Genomic DNA, 23,645 nt, shown 5'->3' on the forward strand with positions numbered 1-23,645 from the left:
CTTCTCTTCAATCCCACTCTTCCCTCCAGGTCTTCAAAACAGTTGTTCACCATCATCTCTTATCTTCCCCCATCCAAAACCACAATCTTTTCTATCCCCGTTAATCCACCCCAAACCCACCTCCTTAAAATTCCCTGCTTTCCTTCCTGAAAGTCCCTGTAGTTTAAGGACCTGTAATTCCCTGTAATGTCCATCTTGTTTACCCTGTGTACCCCACCACATCCCTCTCCTTCCACAGATCTCCTCATGTCTCTGTTCCTCACTGTTTTTACCTTCCCTCTCCCACCTCTCTTGTCTCCTGCTCCCCTTGTTGTACGTTCTGTGTGTTTGCTCTCATTCGAGCTACAATATTGTATATATTTTTTAAAAACTCCATTGCATTGTGAACAGTTGTGCCATCGAAGGACTTTTCCCAGCGTCAATATGCCGAGATGGTGTCTGGCCTTTACAAAGGTAGTTCCCTTCACCACCGAAGGTGAACGGAGGTTATGTTTTCACCCCTGATTGTTTGTCTGCGAGCATGATATCTCAAATAGTTATTGACAGATTTGAACGAAATTTGATGGATGTATGATGGATGTTGGGTGTATGACAATGCCAAATTTATTCGATTTTGGTGAAGATCCGAATACGGATATGAGATTAAAAAAAAAAACAACTTTAAAGTGATTCTTCACCATTGAGCAATAGGACCAAAAACGATATGTAGCATAATAACTCCAAACGTTGTGGATGGATTGTGACAAAACGTGTTGAGTAAGGTGGATAGGTGACAAGAACAAGCCGATTAGATGTTGGTTCAGGCCCGGATGCAGATCTGGCCAGGCAGTAGGATACAAAATGTAAATGGTTCAGCGTGGCGGTGGTATTCACCCTACCGAGTGCCGTTCTAGTTTGGACATGTTATCTTCCGAGGAAAGATTGTATCTGATGGTGAGGCCGAGGAACTCAAACTTTGACTTTGGAAATAAGCTGTTAGGGTTAGGGTTTGGGTTACAAGTTACAAGAAGAGAAAGGAGGACATGGTGGTTTTTTTTTTCTGTGGGTCAACGTATGGACGATGGCTCTGTCTGGGTTAAAAGTCAGTCCTTGTGTTGGACCAGTGTCTGATCTTCACTCAGTCACTTGTAAGGAGGAGGAGATTGGGACCATACTTTGTGCAGAACGTTGGTGCTGCATAAGCAGTCTCCTTGGCTATTAGACACAATCCTGGACGGATCACCACTCCGACACAGTAAACCAGCAAGCTGACACTCATTTTGCCGACCTCGGAAGGATGACAGGTCGAGTTAACCCCACCTGGTATTAATTCAACAGCTGAGCGGGATTTCAACTCAGGACCCTAGGATCCAAAGCCCACCACCCTAACCATTAAGCCAACACCAGGCATACACTTGTAAGGGACGTAGTTGAAGTGTCTAACTTTGCTGAAACCTCACTTGGTCGTGGCTGTATTATTTGTACTCTTAATAGTTTTACGTCAGAGGGTCCATTAACACAGACCGACTGAGTCAGAGGTCTGATAAAGGCCTCCATGAATGCCAAAACAGTGCCGAAAGTTACTGCATTCTTGTGATTTATAATCCTCCAAGGATCACCCAATTAATAACCGAAACTGGCCGTATTCACGTGAAAAGGAAAAAAGTGGGAAAACGCTTCTTGTAATTAAAATGGGTTTATTTACAATGAAATGTGACATTTGTGACATGACAATCAATAAATAACGGCACAGCTGTGGGGTCGATAGACGGAAAGGAATGGGATCTTAAGTGCAATGCGAACTAAACATAACCTGCTAATAGCACCAAAATACCAGTTTTACACAATGGGGATATCAGAACAGATGAGGACTTGAAGCACGAGCTGGTGTTGCTGTAACTCAATGGTATGGTCGTGCAGGTGGGTATAGCACGGGACAAAATGCGGCTTGGGATGGTTATGAGGTGGTGTGCTGCTCAATCTCTCCGGTGGACCTTCCCTTGGGGACGGGGGTTGGGGGGGGGATGGGGTAAGGAGGGCGACGAAGACTGAGAGAAAGTGAGAGATGTCTGTTCAAAAGTCCAACTACAACTACAACTCTGTAGTTTTCCAGAGGCCCTGCCCTTCCATGCAGTGGGTCCTCTGGCCCACCCTTGGTACACGGCAAGCCGTCATCAGCCACCTATTCTGGTGGGCAGCTCTCCAGCCTCCCACCCCTCTCCAAGGCACTACAGCAAACTATGCCGCCGTGACTTGCAGTCCACCGGCCAAACAGTTCAAAATGGTGCTATTCAAAGTGCCAAATGCTTTACAAGCCCTCAACCTGGCCTTGCCTGCACAGAATGTTAGACATAATACAACCTTACTTGATACTGCTCTCAGATTATGATCACCACTGTCTTGGTGCACATATTACATATGACTTACCTCTGACAGATATCTAACCTACTCGGGCACACAGTCCATATGATTCTTTCTTAGAACGTTCTAGCTATGGATCCCCCCCCCCAACCCTTCCATGTAAAAATATTTTCAGAGGTCATTTCCAATTTAAGCATCATTGCAAATAATGTACTTTATATAATAATGCAATAAAGGTCAAAAAGAAACTACCACAAGCAGCATAAAATAATTACAATCTTGTGTAATCTCTTGAATCAGGATTACTATTTTCTTTCTTGAATCAAGGAGAGTAAAATGTACTTGTTGCCTCTTTCCTTTCCTCATTCATCGTGTAATCTTTCCACTCACCACCCCCTCCACCTCCCACAGTGGCAATGGCAGACAGCGAAAAGGACGAGGTGTTGCATCTGCGGCGATTGGCAGCTCAGCTGTCATGGCAAAGGAGTCACGGCTTGCATTGCGATTGCCATGTGATCGTGCAGGGTCACATCTTCAAGGTCGACATCACCATAATAATGACTTGAAATGCTTAGCTCGAGTGAAACCTGTCATGGTTTTTACCTATGTAATTTAGTTGGTGTTTTCCGAGGGCTGGCAGGATGGCCGACGCCCTAGAGGTACGCACGATCGTCTCGAAGCTGTCTGGCCTGGGTTCAAATCCTGATCGAGTTTCAACTGTCATCCCGGTGTTTCACAGGCAGGGCGATTTATCAATGTGTGTACGCCATCCCTTGGATGGACGTTGAACTGGGCGTCCTGTTTGGTGGCATTAGTGGACGTTAAAGATCCCACGGTGTCCTTCAAGAAGAGTCAGTTATCACCGGCACCATGAAGAAATTCCAAATTCCTGCTCTAACCTACAGAGGGCATTGCATCAGCCAATGATGCTACCCCACAGCCTTGTGCTGCACACGAAAGAAGTGTTTTCAACTTTGTCCTGTTTTTTTACTTGTTTATGTGTTTGGTTTATTCTTTGCAGAAAAGGCATGATTGATGATAACGGCATGGCAGCAATAAAACGTTCACATAAATAAGAGTAGAATGAAAGAAAATCACGTTGATTTATGAAAGCGAAATCATGAGAAGAATACCAGGCCTTGGCACGATTGAATGATTCGGGATATACTTTTCCATAAAACCTGCATGCATGAAATCCAAAAGCTCGTAGCAAGCGCAGCGGGGGAAAAGAAAACGTCTCGAACAGATGAGCTGCACACCACAGCCAGGATCGCTCGTCGGACCCTTTTTACGACTGCTGTTCAACAGAATCGGCGTGTTCGGTCCCTGGATCACGTGACTGGAAGATTTATTTATTTATTTTCAAAACGTTTCCTTCTGTGCCTATCTACGTACGTGTATATCCATTCACATTTCCTCCTCATCACTTGAAGGTTCGATGGGATGGCGCAGAGCTGTTGAACTTATCGAGTCTGGGATTGATTCTCAACCTTCCTTTAAACTGTTGGACTGGTGTTTCCTGTACAGGGTGCTGCACCAATGAGTGTGCTGTCTCTTGGATGGACGTTGACCTGGGGATCCGTCTGCTAGTATTAGGTGGTGGACATTAGAGATCCCTGAGGTCCACTAATGAAGAGTGGGCGAGTCATCGCCGGGACCTTCAACAAATTCCAAATTCAGGCCCCAACATACAGAAGCACTGCACAAGCAACACAGCTTTGCTCCAAAAGGTGATGAAACCTGCACCAGGTGCTGCATACGGATGGATCGATGGGATCTGTTGAAGATTGCAATTTACAAATATGTTGCCAAGGTGATATGTCAACACCAAATATGGAGCGTACCAGCATGAGATTGGTCCTCGCTGCTTGGCAAGCTAAAATCCAGGAAGCTGGTCTAACTGGTGAAACAACTTGTATAACTGGAATGCACACCTATTGTGGTTCTTTGTTCTTCCATGGCACAATTAATCTCATCTTCACGTGGAGTCAGCTGCGGAAACTTTGGCGAAAGTCTTTCACAAACCGACCGGCCCATCCTGATGTTCGACTGAGTAGGTGAGAGCAGGAATTTGTGATTGTTTTAAGATAGCAGCGATAACTCACCTACTCTCGGCAAAGGACACTGGGATCTTTAATCTCCACCAAATGCCAGCAGAAGTAACTGTATTTTAACTTCCATCGGAGGGACTGCACACACATTGATGAATCGCCCTGCCTGCAATGACGCACCAGAATGGTAGTATGTAGTTTGGTCGAGATTTGAACCCAGACGAGACGGCTCAAAGGTGAGTGCACATACCTGAAGCCAGGCTATCCTGCCAACCCAAATGCACTCATTGTGTTACGTTGTCAAGCAATTTAGTTCTGGTTGCTCTGGCCTGGTTGGTTCTGCACTGAACATGAGCAACCTGTGAGTATAAATTCAGGAAAGTGCACTTGGTGACAAAGGATACCTATCTTGTATCGTCGATGGCACTTTGCCACCCAGCTGAGTTCCACATTGCGACGAAGCATGGTCCCTCACGTTCAATTGTGTTTCTACCGGATCTCATTCGATTCGTCATTCTTAGCTTTGTTCTTTTGACCATTGTGGAACAACATTTGGAGACCATTGAGCCACTTGTTCATTCTGAGCAAGTGTGGTGCTGACCATTGTGTGAGTCAGATTGTTATTATTGCCATCAAGGCACATGTATGGCTCGCTTTTTTATCACCTTTATTTTGCAGACATATGAGCATTATAGCTTATTATGAAGTCACATAAGAATGACCAATTTTAATGGCTGACATCTGTTTCTTCAACACCTTTTCTCATGACCAGGCCCATCGCAATGTACTTTTCGCTGGCTCTCGGCACATTCGATCCCTGTTGCTCGAGCAAAATGAGCGAAGCACAGACGTCACCGTTGTCCACCTTGATATTGTCACAGCAACGGCTTTTTCACTCATCCTAGACTACATCTACTTGGGCCGTGTTGCTCTGTCTGTTTCCAACATGATCGAGGTGAGGCGGAGATTTTTCATTTCCTCATTTTATCCTCAGTAAGTAAATGTTTCGCGTTTTTAGGTTACATGGACTTTAGTACGGCGAGCTTATGTGATCGAGCAGTGTCCGGAGGTGTCAGTCAGTCAGTCAGTGAGTCTGTAACCACTTCAGTCATTATCGCTTGAACCAAACACACGATTTTGATGAAACTTGGCCACAAGCTTCATATCTTCTGCCTAACGAAGATGTATTGACCGTGTCCAAATCTGTGCTCATTAAGGGAGTCTACAGGGGTGTTTTTGACCCCCCAAAATAGGTATTCTCTAAAACCACACACACAATTTCAATGAAACTTGACCACAACCTTCATCACCAATGTTTGTTCACGGATCTGGGTCTTAGAGGATCTGCGGGTGGTTTGAGTGACTGTTGCTCCTGATCCAGGTGAGCTTCAGAACGTGTGGTCCTATTTTTCTTTATGCTAAGTCTGAATCTTAAACCTGCCCTTTTAATGTTGTTATTTTTGTTTCTTTATTTTTTTTGAACAGTTTTTGATTTCTTGATCAATTTATAGGTGAAGCTTAAATGGATAATGTCTCCTTCCTGATAATAATTGGTACAAACTTGCCTTTGGACCTTCTGTGGAATATTTTTCAAAATTGGAATTTTCTTGTTATTATTTATGGAGGAAAGTGTAGGATTTGGTGGTGGACAGGAAGGTATCGAGGAAGTTGAAAGGGAAAGTCCTGAGGTCGTACGTAATGCCGGCATACCGATATCGTCTGGAGACGGTGCACTGACAGAGCAGCAACAACAGAGGCTGTAGGTGTGCGATAACAACTGGGTCAGGATTATTATGGAAGTGAAGAGGGTCGACAGAAAGAAAGAGGATGCATGAACTTGGGGAGATCGGTGTGCAGATGAGCTTGACGGGTGGATTAGTAAAGACTCTGCTGAAATGGGCAGGGAACCTGGTGCGGAGGGGGGAAGATGCAGTTCCGAAGAGAGCAGATGTGTCGAACGAGAGAGGTGAGAGAAAAAGGGGGTAGACTACGATTGAGATGGGAGGATTGTGTGAAGAGGGATAACGGAAATGTGGAGCTGCATGGGAGAGTAGAGAGATGGCTGGTGGAGGTGTGTTGGGGACAGAGCAGCAGCTCATTACCAGTCAACTTCACCCCATGTAAAGGAATTTTGAGGAAGAACTATAATTTAAATTTATCATTGCATTGATGTAACTGATGGTATCTTGATGCTGTATTTTGTATATATTGTTAAGGATTCAGCAGTGGTGGGATTCTCACCCGACTCTTGGCGCCACCCTCACCACCGCCGTCTCCCGGGTTTATAACGCCGGCTGGCTCGGCACAGGCCTCGGGTCACGCGTCTTCAATCGCAATACCAACGTACCCCTGGACCTTACCATTTGGGGAAATAGACCCCGGTTACAGACTGGTTTTGTCAGATGCCGAGCGTTTTCTGCCAGTCTGTAACCATTTTGGTTTTATATACCAATCGAACGGATCGTTCCTTGACGTGACATGAATTAATCCATAGCGGCAACTTCATACGAATCAACCAGATTTATTGGGGAACATCGGGGAACACAACACAAGCAAAACATTCACGACAATGTTTTAATTAATCTATAACCCGTTCTTAACTAGGGAACTAGAACTACGGGTTTTGAGGGGGTCCCTACCGAGATATACCTTAAACAACATGCAGACAAGACATAGACAGAGTACTTGGTGATGTTTCATGGACGACAGGAATTCATGGACAGGAAAGTGTCAAAAGCACAAATGTCGCTCGTAATGAGCGGATGTCCACGGATTCGAGCCCCCAAGCTCGAGCACGCCGCGTGGCAAAATGGCGCTCTCCTTCCTTTTTCGCACCACACGCGGCCTCCGTCCAGAGAGGGGAAGGAAGAAGAAGAAGACCTCGGCACACCACCACTGCACAAACAAATAACAGCCTGTGACACCTCCCGACACACATGTAACGTCCATTTTACCGAACAGCCTAGCTAAACATGCATTTAATGGGGGAACTGAGCTAATCCTATATTAAGTAGCATACTGAGGGCCATTTCCGCAACAATATTTTTATAAACATAATCTTGGCTCATGGAAATGAGGTGACAAAGGGTCTCTTTACTTCTTTCCCCTTTTATTCCTGCTTTCCCCAATAAATAGTATTCCCAATTAAGTGCATTTCTGTTTCACTTCGTTTTAACTTTACCTTAAATCTCTCACTTACCAGGGTCTTCTGGTTCGTAACTCCGGCAGTCTTTGGGTGTTTGTGACCTGGGGTCATTTGAGATAGTTCTTGCTATGCTGTTGTCTGGTTGTGCAGGTGATGTCTGCAGCCAGTTACTTGCAGATGATGGAGCTTGTTAGACTTTGCGATTCATTCATCCGTACATCTTTCAAGGTACATTCCTCCCGAGCATAATCCCGGCACATTAAGTGATGCACTTTGGTGCTGTCTTTCTCTCTCAACATGGTCGGCCGAAATGGTCCTTCAGGGGTGACATCAAATGGTCCTGCTGTCCCATCTGCTAGTGATCCCACAATACCTTTCAAAGAGTATCGGCCATTGTGTGCTGACACACTGACTTGATTAAAAATTCCTTTTTTTAACATACAGAGGCACCGGCCTCAGTGGCCTCAGTAATGATTCAACCAGTCAATCGACTGTAAATTGATATGCACTCGTCGGGTGCACCTTGAGCGGCATTGTATCCGAAAAGCGAAACCACAATCTCAGAGGCACTTGTTGTTTTCATCCGTGCGTGGCTTGGGGCTTACACATCATAACATCACACATCGTTTGTTACTCAGACAGTGCTTGACATACGGTTAAGAACATGCCAGTCTGATCCCATGCTGATGTCTTTTGTTTACTTGATCGTGTCGTCTTCGACGTGGGGAAAATAGCATCATGGTCATGCCACAGCACAACTCCAGTTCTCTATACATTTGATCAGCATGTTATTTTTGGCTCGTGGTATTGCACATGGAAACATGGTGTGAGGTTTTGATTTGTGCTTCGATAGAAATGACATATTGCTAACATCTCTTGTTGAAACTACTCCCCTCCGCTGATCCACAAAGGATGTCATTCCTCCAATGATGTGGGATGGCTCAGACAGCGTCGATGGCAGAAATGACCAGATTGAAGTGAAAGTGGAAACCGAATCGCCTCCAAATTCATCGGTTGAAATGACACCTCCTCATCATCCTCCACCTACTGTCCCCTATGAGCGGAAGAGACTTATGAGCACGAGGCCGGCTTGCCAAAGACGTCCTCGGAAGGCTCCTGCCCCGACCTCTATCTCTTCTTGCACAGCTCCATGGAGTGAGTGTTCATTCTCAGAACACAAGATTTTGTATCGATAGGACTTCGGGTCAATGTACCAACATCCACTCATGGCGTTACCTGGGAATACACTGTTTGAGGCTCTGAGCGCTCATGGTGTGATTAGCATGTCTAACAAACGTTTTCCCTTTTCCTCCAATAGAGCTGGAAGTGATGTCTGGCCCAGGAAATGACCTGCCTTATGACCCAGGTAGAATGTATGTTGATCCTCCATTGACTTGGGAGGGGAAGGCAGAAACATCACTCATAGATCCATCCGGGAGCTACAATATGGTCCAAAGAGGTACGACAGAAAAAACTGTTCTCATTTAGTGCCCAAATTATACACGATGGCTTCCTTGATTGTTTCCTTTTACCTTTCCTGGTGTTCAAACTTTGCAATTCTGCAACTTCCAAACTGTCTCATAATTGCGTTGGTTTTATCTTTCCTTTTCCATCAGGCCTCCACTTTGCACAATATGCCCAAGGCTTTGAGGACAATATTGGGATGACAAACAACGGGGATGCTGAAGATGCGTCGGAGAGGGAAGTAGCAGCTGATAAAGCGGTTGCTGAAGGAGTGGAGGGGAATGGGTCAACAGCCCCTGTTGAGAGTAGGATGGCGGGGGAGTGTTTATGTGCAGAACAGGACGCAGGCAATGGGGAGAGCACAAGCAGCCAGGAGATGCACTTCACGTATTCCATCATCCCAGCATCAGAAGTTATCGGCATGGATGAGCGAAAGAAAGGTAGGTCATGGTATGTCCCGTTGGCTGCTGCATTGTTCCCCTCACCACACATACTCCTCCACAACCCCCCCCCCTCTCTTCCAGGAGTTGTTGAACTCATATATTTCATGAATGTGTTGTTAATGTAGTGCAGGCATGACTGGCGAAATGACCTGTATTTACGTTCTTTGTATATCTTCCTTGTTTAACCATTCTGCAGCAGCAGAATCAGTGGTATAATGGTTAGAGCATTCACTTCATAGTCTGGGAGGTCAGCGGTTTGAACCCCAGCTGAGTCGCATCAAAGTCTTTGAAAATGGTACTTGATGCTTATCATTTCAAGGATAGACACAGACACAGACAGGATTAAAAATGCTTAGTTGGGGTGGGGGAGGTGGGGAGAGCGACAACTCGCCAAACGTTGCTATTCACTGCGGGAGGGAGGGTTGTGTATGTGTCACACACACACACACACACACGCACACGCACACGCACACGCACACGCACACGCACACGCACACGCACACGCACACGCACACGCACACGCACACGCACACGCATACACGCATACACGCATACACGCATACACGCATACATACATACATACATACATACACACACACACATACATACATACATACATACATACATACATACACACACACACACACACACACACACACACACACACACTGGTGGATACTTCGACACCTGGGAGGGATTTGTTCCACCTTCTGAAACCCGCATATACAAAAATAACTTCAGCTTGGTCCATGAATCGTGACCCCTTACCATAATGAAGGTGGATACTTTGAGGCCACCCTGGGAGGACTCAATTCCACATTCTGAAACCCCAGACGCAGACGCAAACACACACACTTCCATTATAATATAAAATTGCACCTCCCGAGACACCAATCACATGGCACCGCAGGGCCCAACACATGTCTGTTTAATCGATGTTCCCTTGAGAGCACGGATACTTTACCGAAACGAACAACCAAGCAGCTTGGAGAGCACTCGCCAAGTGGCTTAAGCACTCAAGCAAGCACTCAAACAAAACGGTTAAGAAATGACTAGTTTGGCACGCAATGAGCAACAGGTTAAACATACACCTCCCGGAGACGCCCAAAATGTCAAGCCACGAACGCTGATGCCTCCGGATGTTTATAAGTATTGCAGTGTACCCAGCGATTCATATCTTTGAACAGGCATTCGATATATAATATGAGTGAGGAAAGTGAAAACAACAATTTTATCGTTAAGAAATCATTGCGGCCTGTTCTTGGGTAAAGCAGGCCAGAAAACATGGTGGCTTCAGACCCCAGCGAGGTTACCCAGGAAACACCTTAATACCCCAGACAGCGAGGTGGCTGAGGATCGCCTGATGAAAGATATAATTAAATATGGCCGTTAAGTATCTTCAAAACGGTTGTTTTAATTAATCCAAACACCCAATTTTCAGTCATACACTTCCTTGGAGTTTTCTTAGTATGCATGCAAAGTTTCAGGCTGCTAGGTTTGGTAGTTTTGGAGTTATGGAGGAGACACGCACACTGACACACACACACACACACACTGACACACCCACATTGCCTTTTATTAGTATAGAACTATAGATGATATATGTGAACACCGTAGAAAACAAATCACTGCTTTAATCCTTCTTTTTTTTTAACCCGACCGTTTTGCAGTACTTGGACATGGACATGTTCAATAAGGTGCTACACTTCCATTTTTTTTTGATACAACCTTGAAAAATCATTATTTTATTTCCATTGAATTCAATATGTGAACGATGTGGGGTAAGGTGTTCTATGAAATATCAAAAAAAATTATGCCTCCACTGACGAAGTCGCATTTTGTTTTTGGGTTGTCCGTCCGTGATGGGTTTTCATTACGGCAATAACTTAAGAATGGCTTAAGGGATCCAAGTGAAACTTGGTACAAGTATGTACATTGTACAATTATGTAAAGATGAACTGATTAGATTATGGGGTCAAGAGGTCGAAGGTCAGAAGTCCTGTGAGGTAAAAATTCTGTTACTACGCCAACTTGTGAACCATTGATGGGATTTTGACCAGACTTTGGGTTAAGTAAGCATATATTATGGTACAAATACTGACTGAATAGATTTCAGCATCAAAAGGTCAAAGGTCAGAGGTCATGTCAGATAAAAATGTTGTTATACTTGAGAACAGCTGAAGGGATTTCAATCAAACTTGGTACAAGTATGTATAATTATGTAACAATGTGAGCAGAGGCATATTGGTCGATGACGTAACGTCGAATTGTGTCTTATGATTTATGTTGCAGTTCCTCCATGAGTGTTAGATTATTCAAACAATTGTTTTTTAAATCCTCATTTGTGAACATCAGCCATATGCTTACCGGTACTCGGAGTTGGTGCACTGTTGCCACACATCAGTGTCCTCCTTTGTCATACCACCTGCACAGAGGGTGTGCGGTCTCTACTGCAGTGCAGTGTCTGCAACTTTGTAGCAGTGCGAAGGTACAAGATGGTGCGACATATCCGCACACACACGGGTGAACGTCCGTTTCCATGCGACACTTGTCACAAGCGCTTTATCCGTCGAGAACACCTGCAGAGGCACATGCTGGTGAGTGCAGAACCTCATCGGGTCTAGGCAGACACGTGGCATCAGTAACGTTTCCCTTATTGTTGCACGTTTCTAAAAATGCAGTTGTTGTATTGTTTAAAAGGCAAGGTGGTCACTTTAAGTCACCGCACTGTTTTGACCCTATCAATACCTCTTTCCCTAGGTTCACACCAGGCAGCACAGCTTTGTATGCCGGCGTTGCGGCCAGTTATTTGCACTCTCAAGTAGCGTGGGAATCCATTTTGGCACACGGCGATACGGCGTGTGTGTCAAGTGTGCTGGCACAAATGAGGGTGATGAAGGAGGCGATGAGGACAACAAGCAGAACACTCAGCACTCTGAAGAAACAGAAGACATCACAAGTTAAAAAAAATACCAACGATACAGATTGCCCACTAAAAGTCTGTCCTTGATGGGAGGTGCTTACTCAAAACAACTGGATATATATTTTTGTGAGTTTAAACAGACGACCTGCGGCTTCTTTGGATATTTGTCGATGCGATTCTTTGCCTTCGAAGCAAGCTCGGCACGTTGGGGACTGATCTCTTGGAGCAGGTAATCAAAGAAACCGAATCCCATTTCTCTTTTGGGGGAGCGAAAGGGAGAATGTAGAAATAAGTTTGGGGATATACTCATCTCATGGTTTTTATCTTGTACAATAAATTTTTGTTTAATTCATCTCGATGAAAGTACACCTCGTGCGAATATTAATTATAGTTGAACGTTAAATCCATACCTGGGAGGAAGTGGGAGAAATTATCATCCTATCCCTGGACTGATGTGCTTGGAGGTGAATTCTGGCTGCAACCTCATGAGGACCTTTTAATGTAGAATCTTGAAATATATATTTAAATTCATAAATATGTCAACACTTATGAAAGACTGGATAAGAAAAACGGTGAGAAAATGGACAACAGGAAAACCTGTCGATGAGATGGCATGCATGCACTATAGCTTGGAAAGGAGTTGCAGGTTAAAAGGAGACAGGATGTCAGGGTGTTGCAAAGGTCACAGGTATAATTGAGAGATGATGAGGTGGAGGGAAAGGGGGAGGGGGGGGAGGCAGGAGGGAATAGAGTTGAAGACCTCGAGGGAAGAGTGTGATACATCAGCCTCTGGAAGACTGTACCCCATGAGAGAAGAGTGGGAGCAATCGATGTCAGTGAGCATTAAGGTTGACTCCTCGTCCTTCGTGTGCAGCAGGATAGCATCATTGGCTGAGGGCACGGCTGTGCCGATGATGCGGTGCCCCTATTACCAGTTCACTGGTACTCATTTCGCCACTATCAGAAGGATGACAGGCTGCATCAACTCCACCTGATGTTAATTCAACAGTAGACAGGGGCTCAAATGCAGGACCCAAGATTCCAAGCCAGCCACTCAAACTGCAAAGCCAACACCAGGCTTTTCAAGGTTGATTTGGGGAAGGTAACGAGCAAAGTATGACTTTTCTGGTAAAATGTAAGTGAACATGGGTGGGGGAGGTGGGGTGGAGAGGGAAAATTGAAGTAGTTGGAGGATCAATACCAGAATAGAGCTTGTAAAAGACTACAAGGCTACCACCAACCTTCCTGTGGCGAGTAAAAATCAGACCCTGAGACTTGGTCGCCTCTCGTGAGAATCCATTGACACAGCAGGGCTTAAAATCCATAGCTTCAAGGGAGCAGGGTGAGAAGCAGCTGCACCATCCAATAGCGGGAGCCACATTCCATTACCTCACCATGTGACAAGTGACTGGTCATCTTCCTGTAACATTTTCTCAAGATGGGCAGAAAGGGATGCTGCCACTGTCTTCTTGGCCAAAAGTGATGAACAGTGCTGCATAAAGTGCAGTTGTCTGAAAAGTGATACCTTGGGTTTTCAGGTAATGAAAGGAATCCAATATTATAAGGAATATTTGCTTATGACAGGGTAAAGGTTGGGCAGTCTGTCATTAAGGAGCCTGTTTTGTCATCATGAATTTGGGTTACAATGGCAACTGTCCATGATACGGGCGGTTGGCTCTTCAAGAAGAATGACCTGAGAAACAAGAGTGAACATTGCAGATGAACGAGTCTCAGGTGTAAAGGCCCGATCTCGTCACATGCAGTTTCGGTGTGGGAGTCCAGCATAGCCAGGAATTTGCCCACATTTTTGGGAGTCAAGCTAAGGTGCTGGAAGGTGTTTTTCAGTGAAAGTTGGTACGGTAGGTACAGGAAAGAATGAATTTTCTGAATACCGGTGTCAGTGACATGTCCACACACACCCCATGTCTTGGCATGTAGAGCAAGTTTATGAAAGACTTCAAAGGCCACACAGTAGCTGCATGCTCAATGGGCTCGTACACCTCCCGAGAAGGGAGAACGAAGAGCAAGCACGGCACTCAACGAGGAGAGGAGCGGTTTGCGAAACTGCTTTGGATTTTCCATCGCTCGCATGGGAAGGCAGCACAACTGGAATGCACGCAGAGAGATTGAATGAAGGAAAAATAATTTGGAGTGGAATGAAGCGAAAAGGATTGGAGTAGGCAATGGGAAGATAACTGAAGACGGTGATGGGATCGGAGAATGATGGGACAAGTGCAGCGTCGGGGTTGGATGGGTTTTTAATTTTTTGGGAGGGAGGTGTGGTTGGAGTGGAGATGGGTATGGAGAAGAGTGAAAGGAATCGGATTAAATTGGACAAATTGTACAGGCAGACCATATTCCCCGCTTTCGTACCCAAGCAAATAACACGATTAACGAGGAATTACAAAAGTACAGTAATGGACACTAATATTGTACAAACAGGAACAATTGGCAGAAACAATTAACATAGTTGATGGAGCCTAACTTGTGGAGGAGCAGTCGGGACCATCCGTCGCCTCGAACCATCCGCAGCAGGAAAGAAAGAATAAGCATAATGAATGAGTGAATGAATGACTTATTTTTCTTTGACAATTCCTTTGTTATTTTTTTTAAAGTATTTATTTCTTTTATCATATTTTAAGAATTATAAACATCGAATCGCTCAATGATTGTAAAGCTATAAATATTATGATGAAAATTAATGAATGTTGGTAAAGAGAGATTGATTAATCGATGTGGTTGCCATTGGTGCATTCAAAATGGAACATCCATGTCTGAGATTTTTTTTCTTTTTTTTAAATTTGGTTTTGAAGGTTTTATCAGCACTGCCTCTATGAGGATTATTCAGGAATCAACTGGGTTTTATTGACTCCGGTATTGGCATGGTCATTTTGAAACTGTCTCGGTTTCTAAGTCTCCACTGTTCGGACGTCCTCACCACTTTGTCGCCACCACACTCCCTTTCTGTCGAACCATCTTCTCACGTACAATGTCTTGGCTCATGGAAGAGCCCGGAGATTAAGGGTAAAACGGTAATCCACAGGTGGACACAATGAGCAGGGGAATGAATGAATGGGAAAAAGGTGGAGGGTGGGGAGGGGCAGGTGATCACCTTGGAAGTAAGAGGGGAGGGGTGATGTAAGGTTCCTGGGAGTAGAAGAGATTGTGGGTAGGAATGAGTGATGACATGAGATGGTGGTGCACCACCTGCTTGAAGTGCTGAAGGGAAGGAAGAGTGCAATTGAACATCTCTGGAAAGTGGTTCCACAAACAGGAGAAAAGGGGAACAGTGGAGTGATGGTGGGTGGTGGACCTGGATTTATGGAATTTGACGATGAGGTTTCAGCTGAAGTGTCAATACGAGTGTCCTGAAGGAATTGGTGAGGGTCAGAGGAAGCTTGCCTAGTGGAGAGGTAATGATATTAATTTTTTTAGATTTTTTTTAAGCAGGTCACCGACCTGTCTGCGATATGAGAACAGGCCTTGTCTTTTGACCTCATCTCAAGATGTTTTAATAATGTTGAAAATTTTAGATTCCACAGAATCCAGGAGAGACAGACAATATGCTGGGGCACCAACCCACAGGGGAGAGCAGTACTCCATTGAGGTCTGGCAAAAGGCCTCGTTGGCTGCTTATAGTTCTGATTTTTCAAAGAACGGCTGAGGATGTTCATCCTGTGGCTGGATTTGGAGGCCAGCTTTGCTGTTTGGTCAACCTCGGAGAAGTCATGACTAGTGCGGCCTACATATTCAACATACTGAACCTCTTCCAGCAGCATGCAAGTAGGTGAGTTTGTTTGACAATCTTTCGGAAACGACAGTGAGACTGATGTGCCAGTGTTGAAAGACGGGTTCTGTTTGTCAGATCAGCATCAAATGAATTCATGATTTGCAGTGGTGTAGCTGCAGTCTTCCTGTCGGTGGGATGGGGTACTGTACGACACAATGTGGAATCATCTGCAAAAATGGAGAGGGTTTCCCAGAGCAAAGGAGAGGTGACTTATTTATATGAGGGGCAAGATTGCCACACACTGCCTCAGGCACTCCAACCCCCATTGGGATGGGGGAGGAGGAGAGAGGGAGAGGATAGGGGAGAGGAGAATGGGGGAGGAGGAGAGAGGGAGAGGATAGGGGAGATGAGGAGAGTCCATTGAAAGTGCAGTACCACATTGATTGCACGAGTGGAGGAAGTCAGAATGTCAGGTATGAAGGTGCATTGTGACCACTCCTAGGCTTTTTTCACAAGATCTTGGCTATTTGTTGTTCACCTTGGCGTCTTGGTTTTCTATAGGTTTTCTTGGCGTATAGGTTTTCTATTATCATCGCTTTTCCAAAACCTTGTGAATTATTGGCTTTTTTCATTGGCATTTATGAAAATGAGGAGTGGTCACACTGTGAAGGTGGCCCTGTATACTACAGGCAGCATAGGTTGACAAACAAAGTAGGATGCCAGACTGTCGTTTGAAATCTTTGCACATTATTTCCCACAATTGTCATCTCTTTCACAACCACATCATGGTATCCTTGGTTTGATTGTCCTCACCAAATGTTTTGATACCCAAAGTGTCGCTTTAGTTATTTAAATGCAATCTTGTACAGCAGTTCAAAGTTTTCCTTTGTATAAATCTTTATCCGAGCTGAAATAACGCTGTTTTGAAGATGAACAGAGACCCTGACTGAAAAGTTTGAAATAAATTGAGTACCTTAAGAAGTGCATAATTTTCTCCTTTATTTTTGTCGAATGACAATAGCTTCTATCCTCTTTCACCTTTTGTCTTCGTCATCGAATGGTAGCGCAGCAGAATAGCTCTGACGTTGGCGTCCTCGCCTTCGAGAATCTCTGAACGAATTGCATTTGACAAAACTGCTGTCCAGGTAGTTGAGAGCATGAGTACTGTGGAACATCAATACCTGCAGCAGAGACCTCAAGCTAGCTGTGTTATATTAGGTCTGATCGTCTGCTTGTTGTCGTCACGTGACGCCCCTTCCCTGTTGGGAGGATACTCATCGCTGGGTGCATGATGTCTGCACAGTCCCTGATGAAGGACTAGGTCTTGTATACTGGGTATCAATACTAGTTGGTGGTACCATCAGTTTTGAATATCGGATTGCCCTGTTTAGCATTCCCATCTGAGCATTATGTGATGCAAGGGTGATCCCAGATTCCCATCCCATAATCCTATGTTTTCTTGTCCAATGTCTGTTCGGTGTCCTTGCGATCTGCGTCAAAGAAAAAAAAAATTGCATTGAAGTCTCTTAATGTCCTTGAAATAAATGTATGATTCTCCATCGGTATTAAAAGACAAAAAATAACTTCCAAGGAGGAGATTTGGCACAGTTGCCTTTCCCTTGGGGATATCGTGGGATCCTTCACTTGCACAATGAAATGCAAATGTGCTCGGAGATGCGGCACCCTATTGGTCCCACTGCATCTGAAGAACAGTTTTTAGTGGATTCCAACCCTGACGGTATGTGTCTGTTATTCCATCACACAAAATCGGACTGCGTGTGGACAATTATCAGATGTCAAAGTCTGCCGTCCGTCAGATGCAAACTAAAGACGACTGTTGTGTTTTGTATGTGTTTGTGCCAACACAATCAATAAGCTCCATTTATTTACTGTGAATCTTGAACTAATGCACTCTCAGAGCTTATTGCATGATGCTTTGTCTCTCACTCAAAATCTAAAGTGGGATATTTGCAAATCTTGGAAAGAATACAATCATTCCACATTCCCTCTCGCATGTACTCAAGTTTTCTTGTGTTTGAGATATTCTCCAAATGGCGTTTTTAGGGGGTCATCGTCGCCTCAACCTTCTTTGCTATTGCACTAAAATAGATGTACTGTATGTACCTTCATGGCCATCATATTGTTGCGAATTCGCGTGCGATCGGCCGCTCGACTCGAATGGCGGCCGCCTCGCCCACCGGAACGGACAATTCTGTCGTGACCCTCTCGGAACAACGCCGGGAGCTAGTCACGGGTGGGGGTTTAACCCCACCACGACCGTGCCAATTGCCCACCCGCGCAGGATAGGGTTGCTCGCCAAATTCGATCGACCTAAGTACCTGCGCGGATGGTCGACCGGGCGATCGTATCTCGCCGCAAGCCGACTCCGGACACGAACCGCTTAAGCGGTCCGTTCCGTGCTACAGTGATAACCGAGCGGTGTTATCGTCGGCCTCGACGGTTCTGATTAATTATCGGGCGTATTTAAGCCCCCTACGAACTCTTTACGTGAAGCAGGATGGAGGGTCAATTAAAAGGAATAGAAGGAGACGAAGCGAAACGGGCACAGTTCAACATGCAAGCACTTTATTTACATGACACACGGAGAGCACACATATACAGCCAAACAGTCAAAATGCACATATATCAACTCAAACAAAAGCAACAATGCAGAGCTACAACATAAATAAGACCGACACACGAAACATTTGCACATTTCTACTTTACAAGACACGGCGCCACAAGATCCAGACAAAAACCCCGAAAAGAAAATGATGACTTCCCTTTGGGCCGTCGAGTCCCTCTCCCACGTCCGTCGACGTGATCGTGCCTGGCCGCGACTCCATGCCCTGGTGGGGTAGGCGAGTCCTCTCCGGCGTGCCTCGCGCCGGCACATGTTGGCCGCTCGACGCCACGGATGGAGTTTCCGGCGCTATCCCAGCGCGGATAGAAGGGGGGAGGGGGGGAAACGTTGTTGCTCGAGGTTGCGGTGTGGGGAATGGCCGACGCTTCGTCCCGCCAGCGGGGTCTCGGGACCGCCCCACAAAAGACCAGGCCAGTGGCCACCAGGAAGAGAAGAGGACGAGCGAGCCGGAAGAGAACAAGAGCAACCACAGCGCTCCTTCCGTGTCCGACTTTTTAACCCCCGGGGCACCGCCCTTCACTCCGCCCCCGTTTTCGGCTCCACCCTCTTTCGAGAGGGTTCTCGAAGAGGGGCGTTCCCTCACCCCGACCGCCTCACGTTGGTCATCCACCAATCGGCGGCGAGCTTCCCCTCCCCCTTCTCCTCCCTCACACCAAGCGCGGAGAAGAATGGCGCAAAAAACCCACCAGCATCGTTGGCAGTTTTCGTCCGTTTTAAATAAAAGATTGGGAAAGAAAAACGACTTACTCAAAGCGTCGCAGCCCAGATGGATCACATAAATTCCCTCTAGACAACGGATTTGGGCTAACTACACATGTACTTAAGAGATATCTCACCTACGGGACCTGAATGGTGGTTTGCGAATTTCCACAGCCGTAACAATATTATCCATGTGTGTTCGGGGTTCCTGAAAGCAGGTCATGGCCATGAAAGGGGGGAGGGGGAGGAGCATAATTTTTAAAAGGGGGAGGGGGGAGAGAAACCATTTTTGTGAGAGAAAGGGGGGAGAAGCAGAGTTTAAGGGGAGATAGTTAGTGTCACCCCATTTGATGGGGTTTTGTAAAAGCCAAGTGGTGATGCAATGTGTGAATTCACATCAAACGAGTGAAAATAGAGGAAGTTGTGGTGTCGTTCTCATTTCTTTACCAACAAACGTAATCCATTTGTAAATTCACTTCAATTTCAAGTTAATGGAAAATTCTATTTTTCACAATGAAGAAATCAAAGGAGACATTAAAGGGAATGTTTAACCCCATTGAGGGAAACCAAAGTTCAAATACCATGGGTACTTCCCATTGTCTACTGCTGTCCTTGTCCTGCACTATATTGCAGTTCAGGCTCCTCCATGAGCCTGAGATGGAGAGGTTCACCTCCAGAAAGAAACAACATCTAAAACCCTGAGCTGTGCCCACCATCCATATGATGAAATAGTAATAATATTTGGAGCAAGTGATGTCAACTGAAAATGCCACTCCACCCTCCACCCCTCCCCCCCCCAAAAAAACCTGGCAAGACACAAAACCACCAAAAAAACAAGAAAACTTCACACCTTGGTCCATGAATTGTGATCCCTTCTCAAAACTTGGGCTTCCGAACAAACCGAGCAACAACCGAACTGTCACCGTCCTCTCACACCCCACTGTGGGATTAAATTGCAATGGTGATCAGGAAGGGAGGCTTACACCCAGAAAGAAAAGGAAAGCAGGGTTTGGATGGAGAGGGCTATTTCCACAGCACAATGCCCTTGTGTACATAGGAGGGCTTGGGTCGCTCGATTGGTAAATAGATAAATGACTGATGCTGACAGGACGGCTTACAGGTAACACACTCACCTTTGAGCATTCGAACCCAGGTACGATTGACAACATATTTAGTACATGAGCCAGACCAAATTAGGGTATCAAATTGTGGGACTAATTCCCATGATGATTTTTAGTTACGCTCATGTATGATGTGTATGAAAATGGATGATGGATATTTCAAGTGAGTCGCTTGATGCCATTTTCAACGCTATCTTTAAAAATAGGACTGCGTGTCCTAAATCTCACCTGGATCAGGAGCAACTGTCACTCAAACCCTCCGCAGACCTTAGACCTTAGACCCTGAGTTTTTTTTTTGTTTTTAATGCCGTGACACGGGTGATGAAGGTTATGGTCAACTTTCATCAAAATGGTGTGTGTAGTTTTGGAGAAGAAAGCAAATACCTATCTTGGGAGGTTAAACCACCCCCCCCCTGCACCCCATAGACCCCCTTAATTAGCGCAGATTTTGATGCAGTCAATACACCTTCAACAGGCATCAGATATGAAGCTTGTGGCCAAGTTTCATCAAAATTGCTTATTTGGTTCAAGCGATAATGATTGAAGTGTTTACAGATTCACTGCCTGACTCACTCACCTATGGACACATAACCTCCCTGGACTAAAGTCCAGGTGAGCTAATAATGGCTGCCATTTTTCAATCGTAATTATTTATGCAAAGCAAACTATGGCTTTATGGAACGTACTAGTTTTTGGATCTTGAAAGGTTGGTGAGTGAGGTTGTTCAGCATGAAGTTCTGAGTATGCCAGTACTCATTTAGACCATTTTGACTCAAACTTGGCTAAATATATGAAGAAATGTCTATAAAAATGCCTAAACTTTTGGATTTGTTTGTCTATTATGCCGATAATTGCTCCATAATTATGTTTGTCATGTAAATGAACAATTTCACATTTTAAAATAAAAATCTACACATAATCCTACCTGTATGTGCTTCGATCATTCATTACCTCCGCCACGAAGGTGGATGGAGGTTATTTATACTGCAGCTGTTGGAAGTTTGAATTTCAAAACAAAAGCTGGTCTAACTTGATCTGAGGCACGCAAAACTTTTAAAATCTTCTTCTTCTTCTTCTTCTTCCTCTTTCGGCTTGCTCCCGCTAGGGGTCGCCACAGCGGACCAACTGTCTCCATTTTGCTCTATCCTCCACATCTTCCATTGACACTCCAACCACCCGCATGTCCGCCTTCACCGCATCCATGAACCTCTTCTTTGGCCTTCCTTTTCTCCTCCTGCCTGGCGGCTCCATCTTCAACATCCTTCTCCCGATATACTCCGTTTCCCTCCTGTGCACATGTCCAAACCATGTTTGGACATGTTGATATATGTGCACGCAAAACTTTTAAAATGCCCTCCAGTATGTTGTACTTTGATCTCAACCCAAACCAGCTTGTGCAATTGCTATGGAATGGGAGGGAAAGAGGCAAAGTGATGTGTTCTACTCAATGGTTATGCCGTTCTTGTCCTCTTCAAACCTAACCTTGCTGAATGAAATCTGAACAAAGAAAGATGTGGCTGACCGGTATCGATGTAACAACATACCCTGATAGAAATTGCTCATTTTTTGCATGTTTTGATGTTGATCATCTTCATTATCACAATCACTGTCATCATCATCATCATCATCATCATCTTATTGTGCCAGAGCAAATCTGCAGTTTACATGCAGCAGTACACTTTGGAGTTTAGAAGTTTAGACCAATGCTCATGCAAGAACAGTCCGACTGGTGGCAACTCCGTACGCACCTGCATGAGATGAGACTTGACACGACATACGGAGCTGGCAAGCCAGTCGTCCACTCAACTATTCGTTCTCCTTCCCTGTTTAATTCCCAGGCATGACCTTCCGACGGCTTGGGGATGTCTGGACGGCTGCGCCTCCAAAGAGCGGCTTGGTAATTCGCACGAAGTGTGTGCTGCAGCAATGTGTTCGCGCATGATGGGGGCCGTCCAGATTCGACGTCGCCCTCTCTTGCACAGAACACGTCACAATGCAGATTTTTTTTTTACACCACATACCTTCATGTTTTCAAGAGTAAAGATGACATGTGAACTCTTGGATTTGGTTGAAAACGTCTTGTGGCAGGTTCCACGATGCTCCAAGAGAGACAAACGCATCTCAGCATTTCTGATTCTCCCGCATACTTTTCAGACCTCTCATTTTCCCTTGGCTAGCAAGAGCACCACTGATGGTATCACAACCAGTCCATGCATGAAGCCCTGGCAGTGCAGAGCACATTTCATTCCCCCAATGCTGCAGTGATTTTTATGATGTCAATCATCCTCATGTGAGCCTTTAAAATCCCACGACGGTTGAAAACTTTACTCTTGATGGCACTGCTTAGATTGAGACGACAATGAAAATATCAGTGTCATCTGCCACCAAAACAATGGCCTGGTAATTCTCTGCAGCAGCATGTTCTGCATGAAGAAACAGATGAGTGTCAGCTTCCTCATGGCTGGGTCTGAGAGCCTGGACCTCCTAGCACTTCTCCCGGGTAAGATTGAAGCATTTCTCCTCACTTGTGATGAACATTGGTTGGTGACCTAGCTTCTCCCTTTTGGTTTCTTCTTACCACGATTGTGCCAGAAACTTGATGAGCTTTTTATTGGTTTCACTGCATGTCAGCAAATTTCTCCAATTTTATCTCACCTGTACTTTATCCAGGTGAGCTTATGTGATCGAGCAGTATCGATAGGTGAGTGAGTGAGTCAATCAGTCAGTCAGTCGTTATCACTTGAACCAAACACATGATTTTTATGAAACTTGGCCACAAGCTTCAAATCTGATGCTTAACGAAGGTGTCTTAACCGCATCAAAATCTGTGCTCATTCGGAGGGTCTACAGGGGGTTTTTGCCCCCCCCCCCAAAAAAATTGGTTTTTCACCGAAATTACACACAGAATTTCGATGAAACTTGACCACAACATTCTTCAACTGTGATGTACCAAAGTTTATTGACTGCATTGAAATCTGTGCCCATTAAGGGAGTCTACGGGGGTTCTGAGCCACCAAAATAGGTATATTCTCTCTTCTCCAAACTACAAACACAATTTCCATGAAACCTGACCATAGCCTTCATC

The 23,645-nt window shown here is 45.2% G+C and overlaps 1 long non-coding RNA gene and 1 pseudogene across 3 annotated transcripts in view; one reads left to right on the forward strand and one right to left on the reverse strand.

The window, feature by feature from the left end:
* The window catches only part of LOC147009908 (zinc finger and BTB domain-containing protein 46-like), a 37,364-nt pseudogene extending 20,287 nt beyond the window's left edge, over positions 1–17,077 (forward strand). The window contains exons 2-9 of the transcript XR_015053009.1: positions 2,752–2,879; positions 5,164–5,346; positions 7,687–7,764; positions 8,448–8,691; positions 8,855–8,995; positions 9,153–9,440; positions 11,877–12,040; positions 12,204–17,077. The product of XR_015053009.1 is annotated as a zinc finger and BTB domain-containing protein 46-like (transcript). The remainder of the gene's footprint in view (positions 1–2,751; positions 2,880–5,163; positions 5,347–7,686; positions 7,765–8,447; positions 8,692–8,854; positions 8,996–9,152; positions 9,441–11,876; positions 12,041–12,203) is intronic.
* Positions 6,897–23,367, reverse strand: LOC147009909 (uncharacterized). Of its 2 annotated transcripts, none has more exons than XR_015053010.1 (4): positions 22,309–23,367; positions 12,192–12,378; positions 11,811–12,022; positions 6,897–7,286 (listed from the first exon to the last, which is right to left on the reverse strand). It is a non-coding gene; the product is annotated as an uncharacterized LOC147009909 (long non-coding RNA). The 2 variants fall into 2 exon arrangements; XR_015053011.1 differs by lacking the exon at positions 22,309–23,367 and adding an exon at positions 20,290–21,442.
* Between the last annotated feature and the right edge of the window lie 278 nt (positions 23,368–23,645).

The sequence above is a fragment of the Eptatretus burgeri genome, chromosome 17 (genome assembly GCF_056783735.1).
Source record: "Eptatretus burgeri isolate ZD-2024b chromosome 17, Ebu_testis_v1, whole genome shotgun sequence".
In the NCBI taxonomy this organism is placed as follows: domain Eukaryota; kingdom Metazoa; phylum Chordata; class Myxini; order Myxiniformes; family Myxinidae; genus Eptatretus; species Eptatretus burgeri.